The sequence below is a fragment of the Numenius arquata genome, chromosome W (assembly GCF_964106895.1).
Source record: "Numenius arquata chromosome W, bNumArq3.hap1.1, whole genome shotgun sequence".
Classification (NCBI taxonomy): Eukaryota; Metazoa; Chordata; class Aves; order Charadriiformes; family Scolopacidae; genus Numenius; species Numenius arquata.
Window position 1 is genome coordinate 24,249,741 of NC_133615.1, and position 21,901 is coordinate 24,271,641.

The following is a 21,901-nucleotide window of genomic DNA, read 5'->3' on the forward strand; positions in this document are numbered from 1 at the left end:
AAAAGGTTAGAAAGTTTTTGCTAAGATGGGGGGTTGATCACACGACAGGGATCCCACATTCGCCTACGGGACAAGGATTAGTGGAACGCACTCATCAAGTATTGAAGGACTATCTAGGTAAACAAAAGGGAGTAGAGACAGATGCTCAGCAAAGGCTACATCGTGTGCTCTTTACGTTGAACTTTCTCTGTCTCATGGGTGATCGAGAGGAACCGCCAGTGATGATTCACCATCAAAACCTTAAGTTCAATCGTACAACAATACTCCGGCAACTCAAAGTCTTGTATAGAGATCCAGTCTCTGGAATTTGGATGGGGCCTGTTCCTGTTATATTTAATGGTCGAGGTTATATGTGTGTCTCCACAGATTGCGGTCCAGTGTGGGTGCCCAGTCGAGCTGTAAAACCTGCTCTGACTCGACATGATACACCTGACAACCAAGATGTTCAAGATCCTGACCCTGGGGATATTGATCCTGGCGGTAATGACCCTCGACAAGATTGAACCTAGGGAAAACACGTGGGTCACCTGGGTGAATAAGACAGGACAACAAGCCTTTTGTCTATCGCTTGCCTCTGCTACAGAGCCTTTTCGGACATGTTTGATAGGAGTGCCTGGTTTTAAGGTAGAAGACTTTAGCAAGTATAGTAAGCAGAACTGTACTAATTCTCAGAGTGTTAGTAATTGTAGTGCCACGCTCCTTAATAGCCTGAATGTTACGCTGCCTTGGGACCCTCAAGAATTAGAACTGTTAGGATCAATGAGAATTGGAAATGTCTCCCAGAACTGGACTCAAACCTGCATATTTTCTGGAGGACCTGCCTTTACTGGCGTAAATTATTATCGATCATTTAATTGGATGGGGTGGACAAACGTCACTCTGAAAGCAAACTACTATGACTATAGATATAAAGGCGCATTTTGTGGCACAAATGACACATCAAAGCAAGGACTGGGAGCCCTTGGGGTTGGAACAAAAGGGGAACAGCAAATTTGGAACAATGGCACCCCAAAAGCCTTGCCGCCAGTCGTGTTTTTGATATGTGGTGACAGGGCATGGCAGGGAATACCGAAAAATGCGATAGGTGGTCCATGTTATCTTGGCAAATTAACGTTGTTGGCCCCAAATCAAAACTGGTGGAAAAATGTGACCAAGGGAGAAAACGCCGCACGTACAAAACGGGCGGTCACGGGTCTCCCACCAAATTGCAATGATGAAGTTACCTTACTCAATCCCACTGAGAAAGTGTTTTTATCCATGTTTGTACCTGGGGCAGCAGCAGGCAGAGCTTTGAAGGAGATAGGACGGTTAGCTTGTTGGGCTGAAAAACAAGCTAAAGTCACCACTGAGGTAATAGAAACTCTGTTAGGAGATCAAAATAGCTTACGCCACGCAATTTTGCAGAATAGAGCGGCAATTGACTTTTTGCTATTACCTCAAGGTCATGGTTGCAAGGATTTTGAAGGCATGTGCTGTATGAATTTGTCCGATCACAGCGAATCAATTCATAAACAGTTGCAGTGGTTAAAAGAGCATGCAAACAAAATTCGTCAAAACCATGGGTTTTTAGATGGGTGGCTGACTAACTTGTTTGGGAATATGCCACAACGGTTAGTAGGCTTGCTTGTTGAAGGCTTGCGCATTATAATAACCCTTATGATCATAGGTCTGTGCTTATGTTTAGTGCTTAGTTGTATTAAGAGAGCTATGTTAAAAGTAGTAAACCAAGCCTGGATTGCTCAAAAACAAGAAGGGGGAATTGTGGAGGAATGGCTGAGTGAAAAAGGGCACGACTTGATTGCAATGAGCAACCCAGTCTTTGATAGGGATGAAAGCCCGGAGGAGGCTGTGAACTCTTCGTTGAAAAACAGAAGTATGAAGAAGTAGCTACATGATAAGTAAGTGATAAGCAGTACTGCCTCCGGGAGATAGAGAAACATCTGCTGCGCGTGGACAAGAGGTCTGCACTAATTGTGTGAGCGCTCTAGGCGCGTGAACGGAGACTGTAAGCCAATCGTATAGCTGTTGCTAGCGCGTGCTCTGCTTGTCTGTCTTTATATACTCTGTGAGAACTTGAATAAAGGGAGAACGACCATACTCATATTGAGACTCATCGTTACTCCGGGTCCGTCTCCCACTCCGACAGGAAACACAAGCCTTCTTAGGCGTTGTGGGTTTCTGGAGAATGCATATTCCAGGTTATAGTCAGATTGTGAAACCTCTCTATGAAGTGACTCGAAAGAAAAATGAGTTTGTGTGGGGTCCTGAGCAACGACAAGCCTTTGAGCAAATTAAACAAGAGATTGTGCGTGCAGTAGCACTTGGACCAGTCCGAACAGGACAGGACATTAAAAATGTGCTCTATACTGCAGCTGGAGATAATGGCCCTATCTGGAGCCTATGGCAGAAAGCACCAGGGGAAACTCGAGGTCGACCCCTGGGATTCTGGAGTCGAGGCTATAAAGGCTCCGTGGCCAACGATACTCCAACTGAGAAAGAAATCTTGGCAGCATATGAAGGAGTTAGAGCTGCTTCAGAGGTAATTGGTACTGAACTACAGCTCCTCCTGGCGCCCCGATTGGCAGTGTTGGGCTGGATGTTCAAAGGTAAAGTTCCTTCTACTCATCATGCCACCGATGCTACCTGGAGTAAGTAAGTGGGTTGCCTTAATCACACAGCGAGCTCGAATAGGAAACCCAAATCGTCCAGGAATTGTAGAAGTGATCACAAACTGGCCCGAAGGCAGAGACTTCACAATGCCACCAGAGGAGGTGGTAACACGTGCTGAGGAGGCCCCACCATATAATGAACTCTCAGATAATGAGAAACAGTATGTTTTGTTCACTGATGGATCTTGTCGTATTGTAGGAAAACATCGAAAGTGGAAAGCTGCTGTATGGAGTCCCACACGACGAGTTGCAGAAGCAACTGAAGGAGAAGGTGAATCAAGTCAATTTGCAGAGGTAAAAGCTATCCAGCTGGCCCTAGACATTGCTGAACGAGAAAAGTGGCCAATGCTCTATCTCTATACTGACTCATGGATGGTGGCAAATGCTCTGTGGGGATGGTTAAAACAATGGAAGCAGAGCAACTGGCAGTGCAAGGGTAAACCCATTTGGGCTGCTGAATTGTGGCAAAATATTGCTGACCGGCTAGAGAAACTAGTCGTAAAGGTACGCCATGTAGATGCTCATGTACCCATGAGTCGAGCCACTGAGGAACATCGGAACAATCAGCAAGTGGACCAAGCAGCTAAGATTTTTCAGACAGATTTAGACTGGGAACATAAAGGTGAACTATTTTTAGCTCGATGGGCCCATGACACTTCAGGTCATCAAGGAAGGGATGCAACATACAAATGGGCTCATGACCGAGGGGTGGATTTAACCATGGACACTATTGCACAGGTTATCCACGATTGTGAAACATGCGCCGAAATCAAGCAAGCTAAAAGGTTAAAACCTTTGTGGCATGGAGGTCGGTGGTGGAAATACAAGTATGGGGAGGCTTGGCAAATCGACTATATCACACTCCCTCAAACCCGCCAGGGTAAGCGTTATGTGCTTACAATGGTGGAAGGAAGCACCGGATGGTTGGAAACCTTTGCTGTACCCCATGCCACTGCCCGGAATACCATCCTGGGCCTTGAAAAGCAAGTCTTGTGGCGACACGGTACTCCAGAAAGAATTGAGTCAGACCATGGGACTCATTTCAAAAACAATCTTATAAGTACTTGGCAAAAGAACATGGTATTGACTGGATATATCATATTCCCTATCATGCACCAGCTTCTGGAAAAATTGAACAATACAATGGATTGTTAAAAACTACCCTAAAAGCGATGGGTGGTGTATCCTTTAAAAATTGGGACAAGCATTTAGCACAAGCTACCTGGTTAGTTAATACCAGGGGATCCATCAGTCAAGGTGGTCCTGCTCAATCAGACCTTTTACATATCGTAGAAGGGGATAAAGTCCCTGTGGTGCATGAAAGGAATATGCTAGGGAAAACTGTATGGGTTTTTCCTGCCTCGGGCAAAGGCAAACCCATTCGTGGGACTGTTTTTGCTCAAGGACCTGGATGTACTTGGTGGGTGATGCTGAAGAATGGAGAAGTTCATTGTGTACCTCAAGGGAATTTGGCCCTGGGTGAGAAGACTTAATTCTGAGTATGACGTTAGTTGTTTATATTACTAAGTGTCCTATAAGTGTTTTTCAGGATAATGATGAAACCTAAGCCAGATTGATCAAGTGGCATCCAGCAAAACTTCTCCGAGATGGACGTTACCTATGGGCACGAATCACAATGAATTTCACACCATCTTTCCTACCCTGTGAATCTGATCTGCTGTGAAATGGACTTAAACTTCTGTATATAAAGATAGATCATAACCGAGTGACTTACATATATCTATCTATATATGTATGTGTGTATAGATTTCATAGATAATAGTTTTTGTGATCTAAGCATGATGCAAATGGTAAGAAATAAGGGGTGGAATGTCCCGGTTTGAAGTAAAACCGAACCAATTTTGTGTTCTGTAATTTTACATCTTAGCTATGCCTCTTCTAACTCTGATAACCTCTTCTAACCTCTGACTAACCTGATAACCTTCTATGATGGCATGACTGGATGGATAGATGAGGGAGGGCGGTGGATGTTGTCTACCTTGACTTCAGCAAGGCTTTTGACAGTCTCCCACAGCATCCTCATAGGTAAGCTTAGGAAGTGTGGGTTAGATGAATGGACAGTGAGGTGGATTGAAAACTGGCTGAAAGACAGAGCTCAGAGGGTTGTTATTAGTGGCCCAGAATCTAGTTGGAGGTCCGTAACAAGTGGAGTCCCCCAGGGGTCAGTACTGGGTCCGGTCCTCTTCAATATATTCATCAATGACCTGGATGAAGGGATGGAACTCTCTGAAATTAACGGCATATTGTGGAGAAAACTGCTCGTTCTCAGAGTGATAAGACCAATGTTTGTGCTCCATGCCAAGGAATGGTATGCAGAGAGGCCCTTGCTTATACTTATTGCTATAACAACCAAGGTCAGCCAATTTCGTTATTTGCCCCATCAGAGGGTCGGAAACGGAAAAAACATAGAGAGGTGACATCTGTGGGGAGGAGTGGACAGGACAGGTGACCCAAACCTGACCAACAGGGGTATTCCATCCCATCTGCCCCATGCTCAGTATAAAAGCTGAGGGATCAAAGGGTCAGCCCCCTTCCTGCGATGGCCGACGTCCAGAGAGGACTCTGTCTGTTCATCTGCCTTTGATCCCGATCCGTGTGTTCCTGACTCCAGAGCTGGAATCCAGTTCCCATCCGTTGCTGTGTCCAGTCTGGGACTTCCCCAGTGCCTGCCGGTGACGTGACTGTCATCCTGGGAGCTTGATACGGTTTTGTATATATTGTATCTATTTCATTATTTTCTTCTTTTTGATTTTATTTTAATATTAATTCTTCATTAAAGTACTTTAGCTCATTCTAAACTTATAAATCTCCTTATCTCTTTCTCTCCTCTCTTTTTTGGGGGGGAGGGGAGGGGAAGGGCCATCTGTCAGTACGGTTTTGGTAAATTTGGCCGAAACCATGACATAAACATACATTTCCATTAATGGCTTCTAGAGATTTTGATTACCTCAGTTCTCCACAAAAGCCAACACACAGATCATTTGAAAAAGAGATTTTGCTATTCCTTGCATACACGACCTTTCAAATGACCAAGGCTTTTGATTAATCCAGAACACATAACATTGTCCTTGTAAAGAACTTTAGCGTCAGGACGACTGAAGACATGTCTAAGTGCATAAGTCCATGAGACCTGATGAAGTCCACCCACGGGTCCTGAGGGAGCTGGCGGACGAAGTTGCTAAGCCGCTTTCCATCATATTTGAGAAATCGTGGCAATCTGGCGAAGTTCCCGCTGACTGGAAAAAGGGGAACATAACCCCAATATTCAAAAAAGGAAAAAAGGAAGACCCAGGGAACTATAGGCCAGTCAGCCTCACCTCTGTGCCTGGCAACATCATGGAGCAGATCCTCCTGGAATCTCTGCTAAGGCACGTGGAAAATAAGGAGGTGATTGGAGACAGCCAACATGGCTTCACCAAGGGCAAATCATGCCTGACAAATTTGGTGGCCTTTTACGATACTGCCACAGGCTTGGTGGACAAGGGCAGAGCAACAGATGTCATCTACCTGGACTTATGCAAAGCGTTTGACACTGTCCCACATGACATCCTTGTCTCAAAATTGGAAACTCATGGGTTCGATGGATGGACCACTCCGTGGATAAGGAACTGGCTGAATGGCCGCACTCAAAGGGTTGTGGTCAATGGTTCAATGTCCAATTGGCAGACAGTGGCAAGTGGAGTTCCTCAGGGGTCGGTACTGGGACCAGTGCTGTTCAACATCTTTGTCGGAGGCATGGACAGTGGGATAGAGTACACCCTCAGCAAGTTTGTCGACGACACCAATCTGTGTGGCGTGGTTGACACGCTGGAGGGAAGGGATGCCATCCAGAGGGACCTGGACAGGCTTGAGAGGTGGGCTCGTGCAAACCGCATGAAGTTCATCCAGGCCAAGTGCAGGGTCCTGCACCTGGGACATGGCAATCCCAGGCACAAATACAGGTTGGGCAGAGAATGGCTTGAGAGCAGCCCTGAGGAGAAGGACTTGGGGGTGTTGGTGGATGAGAAGCTCAACATGAGCCGGCAATATGCACTGGCAGCCCAGAAAGCCAACCGGATTCTGGGCTGCATCAAGAGAAGCGTGGCCAGCAGGTCGAGGGAGGTGATTCTACCCCTCTACTCTGCTCTGGTGAGACCCCACCTGGAGTACTGTGTCCATCTCTGGAGTCCTCAGCACAGGAAGGACATGGACCTGTTGGAGCGGGTCCAGCGGGGGGCCACAAAAATGATCAGAGGGCTGGAGCACCTCCCCTGTGAAGACAGGCTGAGAGAGCTGGGGTTGTTCAGCCTGGAGAAGAGAAGGCTCCGGGGAGACCTCATAGCAGCCTTCCAATATCTGAAGGGAGCCTACAGGAGAGCCGGAGAAGGACTCTTTGTCAGGAGATGTAGTGACAGGACAAGGGGTAATGGTTTTAAATTGGAAGAGGGGAGATTTAGATTAGATATTAGGAAGAAATTCTTTACTGTGAGGGTGGTGAAGCACTGGAACAGGTTGCCCAGGGAAGTTGTGGATGCCCCATCCCTGGAAGTGTTTAAGGCTAGATGGGGCTTTGAGCAACCTGCTCTAGTGGAGGTGTCCCTGCTCATGGCAGGGGTGTTGGAACTCAATGATCTTTAAGGTCCCTTCCAACTCTAACCATTCTATGATTCTATGAAAAGGCAAAGCTGATGTTTGCAGTAAGCTGAATACAGCAATTCTTTTTCAGTCTCACTGCCCTGGTATACGTCAATAGCAATTTACCCTGTAAATCTTTCACATTCTAGTTGTATGGTAGGCAGGCAATCTGCAACATGCTTGAATTTTTATAATGTATAGACACCAGAGGGGCAGATTAATGCAGGAATTCAATGATCCATTACTTTCAGCGATCAACACAAGACTTGTTCTCCCTGTACATATTGCTTGTCAGAAAAGAGCACTTGATGAATGCTAACTAAAGCAATGGCATTTTCTCAGCTTAAACCAGTGCTGTATTTTCCAGTAATGGTTCAAAGTACTGTAAAGTTACATCAATAAATCTCTAAAAGAGTTTTGTACTATTATGATAAAAGACTCTCAAAGATAATATGCAGGCTTTTTCCTTTTTTTGATGGAATGAAATACTACGTGAAAAAATGTTCAAAACACAGTTTTTCAATCCTACTTTCTTTAAAATGAACCTTGACGAAAAGTTAAACAGTTCACACTGGCATATTGTATTGGATTTGCGTGGCAAGGTTTTGGGTAGTGGAGGGGCTACAGGGGTGGCTTCTGTGAGAAGTTGCTAGAAGTTTCCCTGATGTCTCATCTAGCCAATGCCAGATGGCTCCAAGACAGACCTGCCGCTGGCCAAGGCTGAGCCAATCAGCGACGGTGGTAGTGCCTCTGTGAGCGCTGTGTAGCGCCGAAGTCAGTCGTCGAGGGGAACTGCTCCGAAGCCAGGCCAACCCGCAACGGAGCGGCAGAGCTTGGCGCACAGGCGGTTTTCCTGAGGTAAGGACACGCCAGGGCAGCGGGGAGACATGCCAAGAGCCAGCAGCTCTCACGGAAGGTGCTGACGAGACGTGGGTGTTACCAGAGCAACAGTGACCGCCCCCCTGCCTATAAAAAAAGCACCCTAGGGAGTGTGAGTGATTAGGGTGTGGCAGTTTGCATGGAAGGGCGCCTCTTGAAGGAGGAGCGTTCCACTGGTTGAGTACCGTTCTGTGACCATCTGCAAGGTCAAGGGCACTCAAAGCAGAATGGTGGGCACTCGCCTGAGAGCAAAGGCTGCAGCTTGGGCTCGGGGCTCTGCATCATCCACCCCAGAGGTGGCCGATGCCTCCACCCAGATGGAACTGCTGAAGGGAGAGGCTGCAGTGCAGACATTAGACTGCAGGAGGTGCCTCGATCTTTCTCCCGGGGCAGGGATAGACAGCACATCTGCCTGCAAAAGGTGTGCCCAGGTGGCTGAGCTGCAGGAAGCGGCTGCACGGCATCAGAGAGGCTGAGAAGGAGATAGACAGCTGCTTACAAGTACTGCCCACAGCCAAACAGTCAAAAACTCCCATGCTGGCACACACAGAAGGAAGGGAGGCCAGTAACACAGAATGGAAATTTGTAACTGCAAAGACCAGCAGGAGGAAGAGACTTCCCCCAAAAAATGAGGTGTCCTCGCAGAACTTCTTCACTGCTCTGCAGAGTGAAGAGGGAAAACCTACTGAGGTGCTGGAGCTGAGTAAGACTACCTGGTCTGCTCCACATATAACATCCAGTGCAACTAAGAAAAGGCAATGGGTGGTGGTTGTAGGCGACTCCCTTCTGAGAGGTACAGAGGCACCCATTTGCCAGCCCCATGCACTCTCTAGGAAGGTGTGCTGATTGCTAGGGACTTGTATCAGGGATGTCACCAAGACACTATCAAATCTTGTGCAGTCCTCAGACTATTATTCACTGCTGCTGTTCCATGTCGGCAGCAGTGGTGCAGCTGGGGGCAGCCTGAAGACTATCAAGAAAGATTATAAAGCCCTGGGAGCAGCAGTCAGGGACTCTGGGGCACAGGTAGTTTTTTCATCCTCCCAGTCAAAGGGAAGGGGGTTGATAGGGCCAGGTGAATCTAGCAAATCAATAACTGGCTACAGGACTGGGAAACACCTGTGAAATACCTCAAGGGGTGTTCCTCTAAGAAGATGACACAGCCAACAGACCAGATGAAGTGCCTCTACACGAATGCATTCAGCATGGGCAACAAACTGGGGGAGTTGGAAGCTACCGTGCTGCTGGAAAGCTATGATATAGTGGCCATCACTGAAACCTGGTGGGATGAACCCTATGACTGGAGTGTGGCTATTGAGGGCTACAAGCTGTTCAGAAGGGACAGGCAAGGAAGGAGGGGTGGAGGTGTTGCCTTCCATGTTAAGGAATGGATAGAGTGTGAAGAGGTACCCCTAAAGAATAGCCAAGAAGAACTAGAAAGTTTATGGGCAGGAATTAGAGACCGAGGCAACAAGGGGAACCTTGTGGTTTGTGTCTACTACAGGCCACCTGATCAAGGGGAGCCTACTGATGAAGCTTTCTTACTCCAGCTACAGGAGCCATCATGCTCAAAGGCTCTCGTCCTGCTGGGGGATTTCAACCACTCCAACATCTGCTGGAAAAGCAACACAGCAAGCTGTAGACAATCCAGGAGGTTCCTGGAGTGCCTCGATGATAACTTCCTAAGGCAGGAAATAGACAGCCCTACCTGAGGGGATGCAATATTGGACCTGATAGTCTCCAATGCAAGTGAGCTCATGAGGGTTGTCAAGACTGGAGGCAGCCTGGGCTGCAGCGATCATGCCCTGGTGGAGTTCACAGTTCTAAGGGATACGCGACAGACAAGGAGCATAGTCAGGACCCTGAGCTTTAGGAAAGCAAACCTCCAGCTCTTCAAGGAGTTAGTCAATAGGACCCCCTGGGAAACAGTCCTCAGGGACAAGGGGGGAGAAAAGAGCTGGCAGGTCTTTAAGGATGCTTTCCATAGAGCACAAGAGCTCTCGATCCCCAGGCGTAAGAAATCAAGCAAGAAAGGGAAGAGACCAGCATGGCTGAGTTGGGACCTGCTGGTCAAACTAAAAGCCAAGAAGGAACTGCACAGGCAGTTCAGGCAGGATCAGGTATCCTGGGAAGAGTATAGGGACGCTGCCTGGTTATGTAGGGATGAGGTCAGCAAGGCCAAGGTGCGGAGCTGAACCTGGGAAAGGATGCTAAGAATAAAAAGAAGGGCTTCTACAGGTATGTCAACCAGAAAAGGAAGGTTAAAGATAGTGTAATCCCCCCACCATGATGAGCAAGAATGGCAAACCAGTAACAAGAGATGAGGAAAAAGATGAGGTTCTCAACAACTTTTTGCCTCGGTCTTCACTGCCAACCCCTCTCCTCGCACCTCCTGAGTTGAAGGACCAGGCAAAAACAGGGGCTATGAGAATGAAGAACTGCCCACTGTAGGAGAAGTGCAGGTTCGAGACTATCTAAGGAACCTGAAGGTGCATAAGTCCATGGGACCTGATGAAATCCATCCACGGGTCCTGAGGGAGCTGGTGGATGAAGTTGCTAAGCTGCTTTCCATTATATTCAAAAACTCATGGCAGCCTGGTGAACTTTCCGCTGACTGGAAAAGGAAAAACATAACCCCCATTTTCAGAAAGGGAAAAAAGGAAGACCCGAGGAACTACAGGCCGGTGAGTCTCACCTCTGTGCCCGGCATGATCACGGAGCAGATCCTCCTGGAATCTCTGCTAAGGCACATGGAAAATAAGGAGGTGATTGGTGACAGCCAGCATGGCTTCACCAAGGGCAAATCATGCCTGACAAATTTGGTGGCCCTCTGTGACAGCATTACAGCATTGGTGGATAAGGGGAGAGAAACACACGTCATCTATTTGGACATGAGCAAAGCGTTTGACACTGTCCCGCACAACATCTTTGTCTCTAAATTGGAGAGATTGGACTAATGTCCACTAATTGGACAGATGGACTGCTTGGTGGATAAGGAACTGGCCGGATGGCCGCACTCAAAGGGTTGCGGTCAACAGCTCGAGGTCCAAGTGGTGAGCAGTGACAAGTGGTGTTCCTCAGGGCTCAGTACTGGGACCGGTACAATTTAACATCTTTGTTGGCGACAAAGTCGGATTGAGTGCACCCTAAGCAAGTTTGCTGACGAAACCAAGCTGTGTGGCTCAGCTGACACGCTGGAGGGAAGGGATGCCATCCAGAGGGACCTGGACAGGCTTGAGAGGTGGGCTCATGAGAACCTCATGAAGTTCAACCAAGCCAAGCGCAAGGTCCTGCACATGCGTTGGGGCAATCCCAAGCACAAATACAGATTGGGCAGAGAATGGCTGGAGAGCAGCCCTGAGGCGAAGGACTTGGGGGTGTTGGTGGATGAGAATCACGGAATCACGGAATTGTCAGAGTTGGAAGGGACCTCTAGAGATCATCTAGTCCAACTCCCCTGCTAAAGCAGGATTGCCTAGAACACATTACTCAGGACTGCATCCAGGTGGGTCTTGAAAATCTCCAGGGAAGGGGACTCCACAACCTCCCTGGGCAGCCTGTTCCAGTGCTCTGTCACCCTCACCGTAAAGAAGTTTTTCCTCATATTTGAATGGAACTTCCTATGTTCCAGCTTGTGCCCATTTGCCCCTCGTCCTCTCGCTGGCAACCACTGAAAAGAGTCCGGCTCCATCCTCCTTCAACCCACCCTTTAGATACTTATAAGCATTAATAAGGTCTCCCCTCAGCCTTCTCTTCTCCAGGCTAAAGAGTCCCAGCTCTCTCAGCCTTTCCTCATAAGGGAGATGCTCCAATCCCTCAATCATCTTTGTTGCCCTACGCTGGACTCTCTCCAGTAGTTCCCTGTCTCTCTTGAACTGAGGAGCCCAGAACTGGATGCAGTATTCCAGTTGTGGCCTCACCAGTGCAGAGGAGAGGGGGAGAATGACCTCCCTCGACCTACTGGCCACACTCTTCCCTATGCAGCCCAGGATTCCATTGGCCCTCTTGGCGACAAGGGCACATTGCTGGCTCATGGATAGTTTACTATCCACCAGGACCCCCAGATCCTTCTCCTCAGTAGTGCTTTCCAGCAGGTCCACCCCTAACCTATATTGGTGCCTGGCATTCTTCCTCCCCAGGTGCAGGACCCTACACTTGCCCTTGTTGAACCTCATTAGGTTCTTCTCTTCCCAGCTCTCCAGCCTGTCCAGGTCACGCTGGATGGCAGCACAGCCCTCTGGAGTGTCAGCCAGCCCTCCCAGTTTGGTATCATCAGCAAACTTGCTGAGGATACACTCTGTCCCCTCGTCCAGGTCATTGATGAATATGTTGAACAAGACTGGGCCAAATATTGACCCCTGAGGGACACCACTGGTTACAGGCCTCCAACTCGACCCTGCTCCATTGATTACAACCCTCTGAAGAAGAGAAGCTTAACATGAGCCGGCAATTTGTGCTTGCAGCCCGGAAAGCCAACCGCATCCTGGGCTGCATCAAAAGAAGTGTGGCCAGCAGGTCGAGGGAGTTGATTCTCCCCTTCTGCTCTGCTCTCATGAGACCGCACCTGGAGTACTGCGTGCAGCTCTGGAGACTCCACCATAAGAAGGACATGGACCTGTTGGAGCAGGTGCAGAGGAGGGCCACAAATATGATCAGAGGGCGGGAGCACCTCTCCTATGAAGACAGGCTGAGAGAGTTGGGGTTGTTCAGCCTGGAGAAGAGAAGGCTCCGGGGAGACCTTACAGCAGCTTTCCAGTATCTTAAGGGAGCCTACAGGAAAGCTGGAGAGGGACTTTTTACAAGGGCATGTAGTGATAGGATGAGGGATAATGGCTTCAAACTGGAAGAAGGTAGATTTAGATTAGGTATTAGGAAGAAATTCTTTACTGTCAGGCTGGTGAGACACTGGAACAGGTTGCCCAGAGAAGTTCTGAATGTCCGATCCCTGGAGGTGTTCAAGGCCAGGTTGGATAGGGCTTTGAGCAACCTGGTCTAGCGGGAGGTGTCCCTGCCCATGGCAGGGGGGTTGGAACTAGATGATCTTTAAGGTCACTTCCAACCTAAAGTGTTCTATGATTCTATATTTCAGAAGGGGGAAAAGTTACTAGGCAACAGCAACTGCAGCAGAAGAGAGGAGTGAGAATACGTGAGAGAAACAGCTCTGCAGACACCAAGGTCAGTGAAGGAGGGGGAGGATTTGCTCCTGGTGCTGGAGCAGAGATTCCCCTGCAGCCCTTGGTGAAGATCATGGTGAGGCAGGCTGTCCCCCTGCAGCCCATGGAGGACCCCATGCTGGAGCAGGTGGTTGGATGGATGGATGGATGGGACCCACACTGGAGCAGTTCATGAAGAACTGCAGGCCATGGGAAAGATTCACTTTGGAGAAGTTCATGGTGGACTGTCACCTGTGGGAGGGACCCCACGCTGGAGCAGGGAAAGAGTGTGAGGAGTCCTCCCCCTGAGGAGGAAGGAGCGGCACAAACAACGTGTGATGAACTGACCACAACCCCCATTCCCCATCCCCCTGCACCACTGGGGGAGGAGAAGGTAGAGAAAATGGGGAGTGAAGTTGAGCCTGGGAAAAAGGGAGGGGTGGGGTTGAGGTGTTTTAAGATTTAGCTTTTATTTTCTCATTATCCTACTTTGTTTTGATTGGTAATAAATTAAATTCATTTCCACAACTTGAGTCTGTTTTGCTCATGATGGTAATTTGTGAGTGATCTCTCCCTGTTCTTATCTTGACCTACGAGCCTTTTGTTATATTTTTCTCTCCCCTGTCCAGTTGAGGAGGGGAGTGATAGAGTGACTTTGGGTCAACCCACCATGCATATGTCCGTATGCATACTGCTTCAGTTCTAGCGTGCTACCTGGTTCTGCTCCTAGGAAATTTTCAGAAGAATATTTTGTGAAATAACAAGTATTAGAAGGTGTCCTGAGTTGAGGCAAAACAATCAATTTTCTGTTCAGTAATTTTACTTTGCAGCTAAGCTTCTCCTAACTAACTGAACTCTCTTAAATTAACAGCGTATTTTTAAGACTGTGGTCCGCTCCCAGAAACTGATAATACCTGATTGTTTCTAATTTACGCCAAGGAATGGTATGCACAGAGGCTCTTGCTTATACTTACTACTGTAACAACCAAGGTCAGCTAACTTTGTTACTTGCCCCGCTGGAGGGTTGGAAGTGGAAAAATGTAGAGGGGACGCACCTGTGGTGAGGAGCAGACAGGACAGGTGGCCCAAAACTGACCAACAGGGTATTCCATCCCATCTGCATCATGCTCAGTATAAAAGCGGAGGGATCAAAGGGTCATCCCTCTTTCATCAATGACTGACATCCGAGGAGGACTGTGTCTGTTCATCTGCTTTTGATCCCGATTTGTGCATTCCTGACTCCAGATCCAGAATCCAGTTCCCATTGCCACTGAGTCCAGTCTGGGACTTCCCCAGTGCCTGCTGGTGATGTGGTTGTCATCCTGGGAGCTTGATACGGTTTTGTATCTATTTCATTATTTTCTCTTCATTATTAATATTTTCATTAAAGTAGTTTAGTTCCTTCTAAACTCATAAGTCTCTTTCTCTGTGTTCCTCCTCTCCCTTCCAGGAGATTGGTGCCCAACGTATAAATCTGTTGTGGTTTGGGCTGGAATGATCACTAAAATGAATGACAGATGCTCTCCCCCACCTCTCCCAGAAGGAAGTCTTAAAAATACGCCGTTAATTTCAGAGTTCAGTTAGTCAGAAGAGGCTTAGCTGCAAAGTAAAATTGCTTTTGTTTTACCTCAAACCAGGCCACCTCATAATACTTGTTATTTCACAAAATATTCTTCTGAAAATTTTTCTCATTAGTTCAATAGAGTATAATAAGATTTGTATTGCTGCCCCTTCTAACACTGTCATTTACTGAAGTAGAGAATAAACCCAGTGTTGCCTAGGCAAAGATATCCTCTGTTACCTCATCTCTCATGAGCATACAGGTTTCAAAGTGAATATTACAATGCTTAAAATGGTGAACACACCATTATAAATACCAAAAACACTGTTGTCATCCACTACTCCCCTCCAAGTCTGCAAAAAAAATAAATGTCAGTTTTGCTTATAATGAAGCATAGTGAAATGGTCCTTCATGACAGAGATGAAGCAGTAGGTAAAAGGTCTATGTTGCAGCACATTATCTTTTGGGGGATGATCTTAAAGGGCTACATCTATTCTCAGGTAAGACTCTGCTTGAGGTCTTTAAAAGAATCAGTCGAATAAAGAACTTTGTTGGTTTTGGTATCCCTGCTAGAACCACAAAAGAACAAAAATTTCAAAGAAGCAGGAAGCTAAACTTTGTGCAGGGGTGTGTCTCTGTACCTCTGAACATGCAAGAGCTTCAAATAATTGTCTCGGCAACAATGGTGGGGTGTGTGTAGGCAGCTTACAAGGAGTATTGCACAGCATGATGGAGTGGGATTCAGAAATACCCAGCCCTAGCTGGCTGAGGTTGCTGAGATGCTGGAAGCCAAGGTAGCTAGGACAGAGCAATATGGGAGCACTTCTGTGATGTTACTGTTGTGGAAGATAGCTTGTTCACATTAAATTATGTGATAAAAGGTCATCTGCACATCCACAAAGGAGCACAAAGAGATGATGGCAGGTGAGGGAGCCCAAATAATATCTTGGCCCTGGCTGCTTCCAGGCCTATCACAGGAGCCATCAGCCTGTCAAAGGGAGAGAATACCGGTGGCGCACACCACGTGCAACCCTGTGGTTCTTCCTGTGTGACCGGGGGAGGACATGAGGAAGTGGGATGGTGAACCTACCTGAAGACGAGAAGCTTGGGTACAGGAACCGCAAGGAAAAACAACAGCCAAAAAGCATCCATCCAGGAAAATTACTGCTCCAGCGTCTGTTGGGCAGAGTGGAAGGGCTGATAATACTTTTGACTTTGATGAAGGAACTTCTGTTTTGCAGTTACAGAAATCAAGTAATGAATACTCAGACCAGGAATAGAGGGGCCCGGCCTTTGGCCAGGTGGAGGAAAGGGACACCCGGGTTAACTGGACTGTGTGGGTTTGATGGCCTGGCACATCAGCCTCATGGGAGTATAAAGTTGTGGTGGACACCAGTGCACAGTGTACTCTAATACCATCAGATTATAAAAGGGCAGAATCCATTTGTATTTCTGGAGTGACAGGAGGATCCCAAGAACTGTCTGTGTTGGAGTCTGAGGTAAGCCTAACTGAGAATGAGTGGCCAAAGCATCCTATTGTGACTGGTCCAGAGGCTCCACGTATCCTTGGCACGGGCTACCTCAGGAGAGGACCCAAAAGGATACCCATGGGCTTTTGGTATAGCTGCCTTGAGTACAGAGAAGATTAAGCGGCTGCCTAGCTTGCCTGGTCTCTCAGAGGATGTGAGTGGGGTTGCTGCAGGTTAAAGAACAGCAGGTGTCAATCGCTACCATGATAGCGCACCGGTGACAATATCGCACCAAATGAGACTCCCTGTTTCCCATCCATAAGCCGATCCAGCAACTGGAGACTCAAGGAGTGATCAGTAAGGCTCATTCACCCTTTAATAGTCCCATATGGCCAGTACAAAAATCTAATGGAGAGTGGAGGCTAACAGTGGACTATCGAGGCCTGAACTAAGTCACACCTCTGCTGAGTGCTGCCGTACCAGATATGCTAGAGCTCCAATATGAACTGGAGTCAAAGGCAGCCAAATGATATGCAACAACTGATATCGCTAATGCTTTTCTCTTGATTCCTTTGGCGACAGAGTGCAGGACGCAGTTTGCTTTTATGCGGACAGGCATCCAGTACAGCTGGAATTGACTGCCCCAGGGGTGGAAGCACAGCCCTACCATTTTTCATGGACTAATCCAAATTGCACTGGAACAAGGTGAAGCTCCTTAACACCTGCAGTACATCGATGACGTCGTTGATTGGGACAACACAACAGAGGAAGTGTTTGAGAAAGGGAGAAGAATAATCCAGATTCTTTTGAAAGCTGGTTTTGCCATAAAACAAAGTAAGGTCAAAGGACCTGCACAGGAGATCCAGTTTTAAGGAATATCATGGCAAGATGGGCGTCGTCATATCCCAGTGGATGTGATCAATAAAATAACAGCTATGTCTCCACCAACTAACAAAAAAGAAACACAAGCTTCCTTAGGCGTTGTGCGTTTTTGGAGAATGGGCTCATGATCGAGGGGTGGACTTGACTATTGATGCCATTGCACAGGTTATCCATGAATGTAAAACGTGCACCATAATCAAACAAGCCAAGCAGCTAAAGCCTTTTTGGTATAGCGGACTGTCATGGTTTGGCCTCAGACGGCAACAAAGAACCATGTGGCAGCCGCTCTCTCAGACCGGACCCACCACCACCACCACGGCCGTGAGGGGAGAATCGGAAGAAAAGGCAAAACTCGTGGGTTGAGACAAAGGCAATTTAACAGAACAGCAAAGGGAACAAGAAACAACAACAACAATAACAGTGAGAGAGGAATATACAACCATGAGTACGATACCACCACTTGCCGACCGCACCCGGGATGCCCCAGCCCGCTCCACTCCCCTCCGCTCCCCAGCAGTGACTTCCTGTCCCTCCCCTTCCCCGGCTAGCTACCCCCTGGGCATGGCTCACATGGGATGGAATACCTGTATCCCTGCTAGATCCTGGGGAGAATTAACCCTATCCCCGCCAGACCCAGGACATCATCCACCCCTTATTCCATACCATTTGGTCACAGCAACCCCAGGCAGCGCTACAGGCTTGGGGAAGAATGGCTGGAGAGCTGCCTGGCAGAAAAGGACCTGGGGGTGTTGGTCGACAGCAGGCTGAACATGAGCCAGCAGTGTGCCCAGGTGGCCAAAAAGGCCAACAGCATCCTGGCCTGTATCAAGAACAGTGTAGTGAGTAGGACCCGAGAGGTGATCGTCCCCCTGTACTCGGCACTGGTGAGACCCCACCTCGAGTACTGCGTCCAGCTTTGGGCCCCCTACCACAGGAAAGACATTGAGGTGCTGGAGCAGGTCCAGAGAAGGGCAACGAAGCTGGTGAGGGGTCTGGAGCACAAGTCTTACGAAGAGAGGCTGAGGGAGCTGGGGTTGTTCAGTCTGGGGAAGAGGAGACTGAGGGGAGACCTTATTGCTCTCTACAAGTACCTGAAAGGAGGCTGTAGAGAGGCGGGGGTCGGTCTCTTCTCCCAAGTTACAGATGATAGGACAAGAGGCAATGGCCTCAAGTTGCGCCAGGGGAAGTTCAGGTTAGATATTAGGAAATATTTCTTTACTGAAAGGGTTGTCAGGCATTGGAATGGGCTGCCCAGGGAGGTGGTTGAGGCACCATCCCTGGAGGTATTCAAGAGAGGAGTTGACATAGTGCTTGGGAATATGGATTAGTGTTGGGTGGTGTGGTGGTGTGTGTGTGGGTTGCGTGTGTGGTGGTTTTTGTTTTTGTTTTTTTGTGTTGTGTTTGTTTGTTTTGTTTTTTTGTTTGTTTTTTTTTTTTTTTTTTTTTTCATTGGTTGGACTAGATGATCTTAAAAGGTCCCTTCCAACCTCTGTGATTCTGTGATTCTGTGATTCTGTGATTCCGTGCCATGCCCAGATCCTACAGTTTCCAATTAAATGCTATCGTTTTCCCCTGACATATATATATCCATGCAGGTTTAATGTCCTTAGTCTGTGGGCCATCAGTCTGAAATGTCCGTTGAGTTCATTTAATCCATGACTTTGAGCGCCATCTGTTAGAACAGTCTCTCAGGGCATGCAAGATGGTGTGTGTGGAGCTGGACTGTCACATGCTGTATTTCTGGGGCTTGCAGCTGATGTATCCGGTGCAGCTCATGTCTATGGTCCATGGGTTGAAGATGTCGGTCTGCTGCTGAAGTCAGTTCTGATCCCTTCACTGCTGCATTTTACTCGGTTTTTCATCAGAGTCCATATGTCATTAGTTTGGGTGATTCTTACTATAGTACAACCAATAGCAGTTACAGAAAATGAGATGTACAGTGGCAGGGTCATTTAGCAATTAACATCATACAGTTTCATTCATTGGCTATTCTCGCCCAAAACCAGGTCCCCGTGTGGTACACATCGAACTTCCCCATCCTTCCGCATCACCCACCAAGTGCACCCAGGTCCTTGAGCAAAGGCAATCTCATGGACGGGTTTGCCTTTGCCTGAGGCAGGACTAACCCAGACTGTCTTCCCTAACATATTCTTCATGTGCACTACGGGGACTTTATCTCCCTCCACAGTACGTGGAGGTTTTGATTGGGCAGGGCCAGCTCGGTTGGTAGACCCCCTGGTGTTAACTAGCCAGGTAGCCTTTGCCAAATGTGTATCCCAATTTTTTAAAGTCCCACCACCCATTGCTCTCAGTGCAGTTTTTAACAGTCCATTGTAGCGTTCTATCTTCCCAGAGGCTGGTGCATGATAGGGAATGTGATATACTGATTCAATACCATGCTCTTTGGCCCAGGTGTCAATGAGGCTGTTTCGGAAATGAGTCCCGTTGTCTGACTCAATTCTCTCTGGGGTGCCATGTCGCCACAGGACTTGCTTTTCAAGGCCCAGGATGGTGTTCCGGGCGGTGGCATGGGGCACAGGGTATGTTTCCAGCCATCCAGTGGTTGCTTCCACCATTGTGAGCACATGGCGCTTGCCTTGACGGGTTTGTGGGAGTGTAATATAATCGATCTGCCAGGCCTCCCCATATTTGTATTTCAGCCATCGTCCTCCATACCAAAGAGGCTTTAATCGCTTGTCTTGCTTGATTGCAGCACGTCTCACATTCGTGGATGACCTGTGCAATAGTGTCCATGGTCAAATCCACCCCTTGGACACGAGCCCATCTATATGTAGCGTCTCTTCCTTGATGGCCTGAGGTGTCATGGGCCCATCGAGCTCTGAATAATTCACCCTTATGTTGCCAGTCCAGATCCACCTCGGCCACTTCAATCTTAGCAGTCCGATCCACCTGATGGTTGTTCTGATGTTCCTCAGTGGCCTTGCTTCCACTGCCCTAACCACCCCCACAAGGCATTTGCCACCATCCGTGAATCGGTGTAGAGATAAAGTAGCGGCCATTTTTTCCGCTCGGCAATGTCCAAAGCCAGCTGAATTGCTTTCACCTCTGCAAACTGGCTTCATTCACCTTGTCCTTCAGTGGCTTCTGCAACTCGTCTTGTAGGACTCCACACGGCAGCCTTCCACTTTCTATGCTTTCCCACAATCCGGCAGGACCCATCAGTGAACAGGGCATATCTCTTCTCATTTTCTGGTAGTTCATTATACGGTGGAGCCTCTTCCGCACGCATCACCTCCTCCTCCGGTAACATTCCAAAATCCTTGCCTTCTGGCCAGTCCATAATCACCTCTAGAATTCCTGGGCAACTGGGGTTTCCCATTCGAGTTTGCTGTGTGGTCAGTGCAATCCACTTACTCCATGTAGCATCCGTTGCATGATGTGTGGCAGGGACCCTTTCTTTGAACATCCAACCCAGCACCGGCAGTCGAGGTGCTAAGAGGAGCTGTGCTTCTGTACCAACCACTTCTGAAGCAGCTCGAACCCCTTCATATGCTGCCAGTATCTCCTTTTCTGTTGGAGTATAGCGGGCTTCGGATCCTCTGTGTGCCCGACTCCAAAACCCTAGGGGTCGACCGCGAGTCTCCCCTGGCGCTTTCTGCCAGAGGCTCCAGGTAGGGCCGTTCTCCCCGGCTGCGGTGTAGAGCACGTTTTTAACATCTTGTCCTGCCCGGACTGGCCCCAGAGCTACTGCATGGACTATTTCCTGTTTAATTTGTTCAAAAGCTTGTCATTGCTCAGGACCCCATTTAAAATCGTTCTTTTTCTGGGTTACTTGATACAGAGGGCTCACAATCAGACTGTAATCTGGGATATGCATCCTCCAAAAACCCACAATGCCCAGGAAAGCTTGTGCTTCCTTTTTACTAGTTGGTGGAGACATAGCTGCGATTTTATTGATCACGTCCATTGGGATCTGACGGCGTCCATCTTGCCATTTTATTCCTAAAAACTGGATCTCCTGTGCAGGTCCCTTGACCTTACTTCGTCTTATGGCAAAACCAGCTTTCAGAAGGATTTGAATTATTTTATTCCCCTTCTCAAAAACTTCTTCTGCTGTGTTGCCCCATACGATGATGTCGTCAATGTACTGCAGATGTTCCGGAGCTTCACCCTGTTCCAGTGCAGTCTGGATCAGTCCATGGCAAATGGTGGGGCTGTGTTTCCACCCCTGGGGCAGTCGGTTCCAGGTGTACTGGATGCCTCTCCGCATAAAAGCAAACTGTGACCTGCACTCTGCTGCCAGAGGGATTGAGAAGAATGCATTAGCGATATCAATTGTGGCATACCACTTGGCTGCCTCGGACGCCAGTTCGTATTGAAGTTCTAACATGTCCGGCACGGCAGCACTCAGCAGTGGCGTGACTTCATTAAGGCCACGATAGTCCACAGTTAGCCTCCACTCTCCATTAGATTTCCACACCGGCCATATGGGACTCTTAAAGGGTGAGCGAGTCTTGCTGATCACTCCTTGGGTCTCTAGTTGATAAATCAGCTTATGGATGGGGATCAGAGAATCTCGGTTAGTTCGATACTGCCGCCGATGAACTGTTGTGGTAGCGATTGGCACCTGTTGTTCTTCGACCCTCAACAACCCCACAACAGAAGGGTCCTCTGAGAGACCAGGCAAGGGAG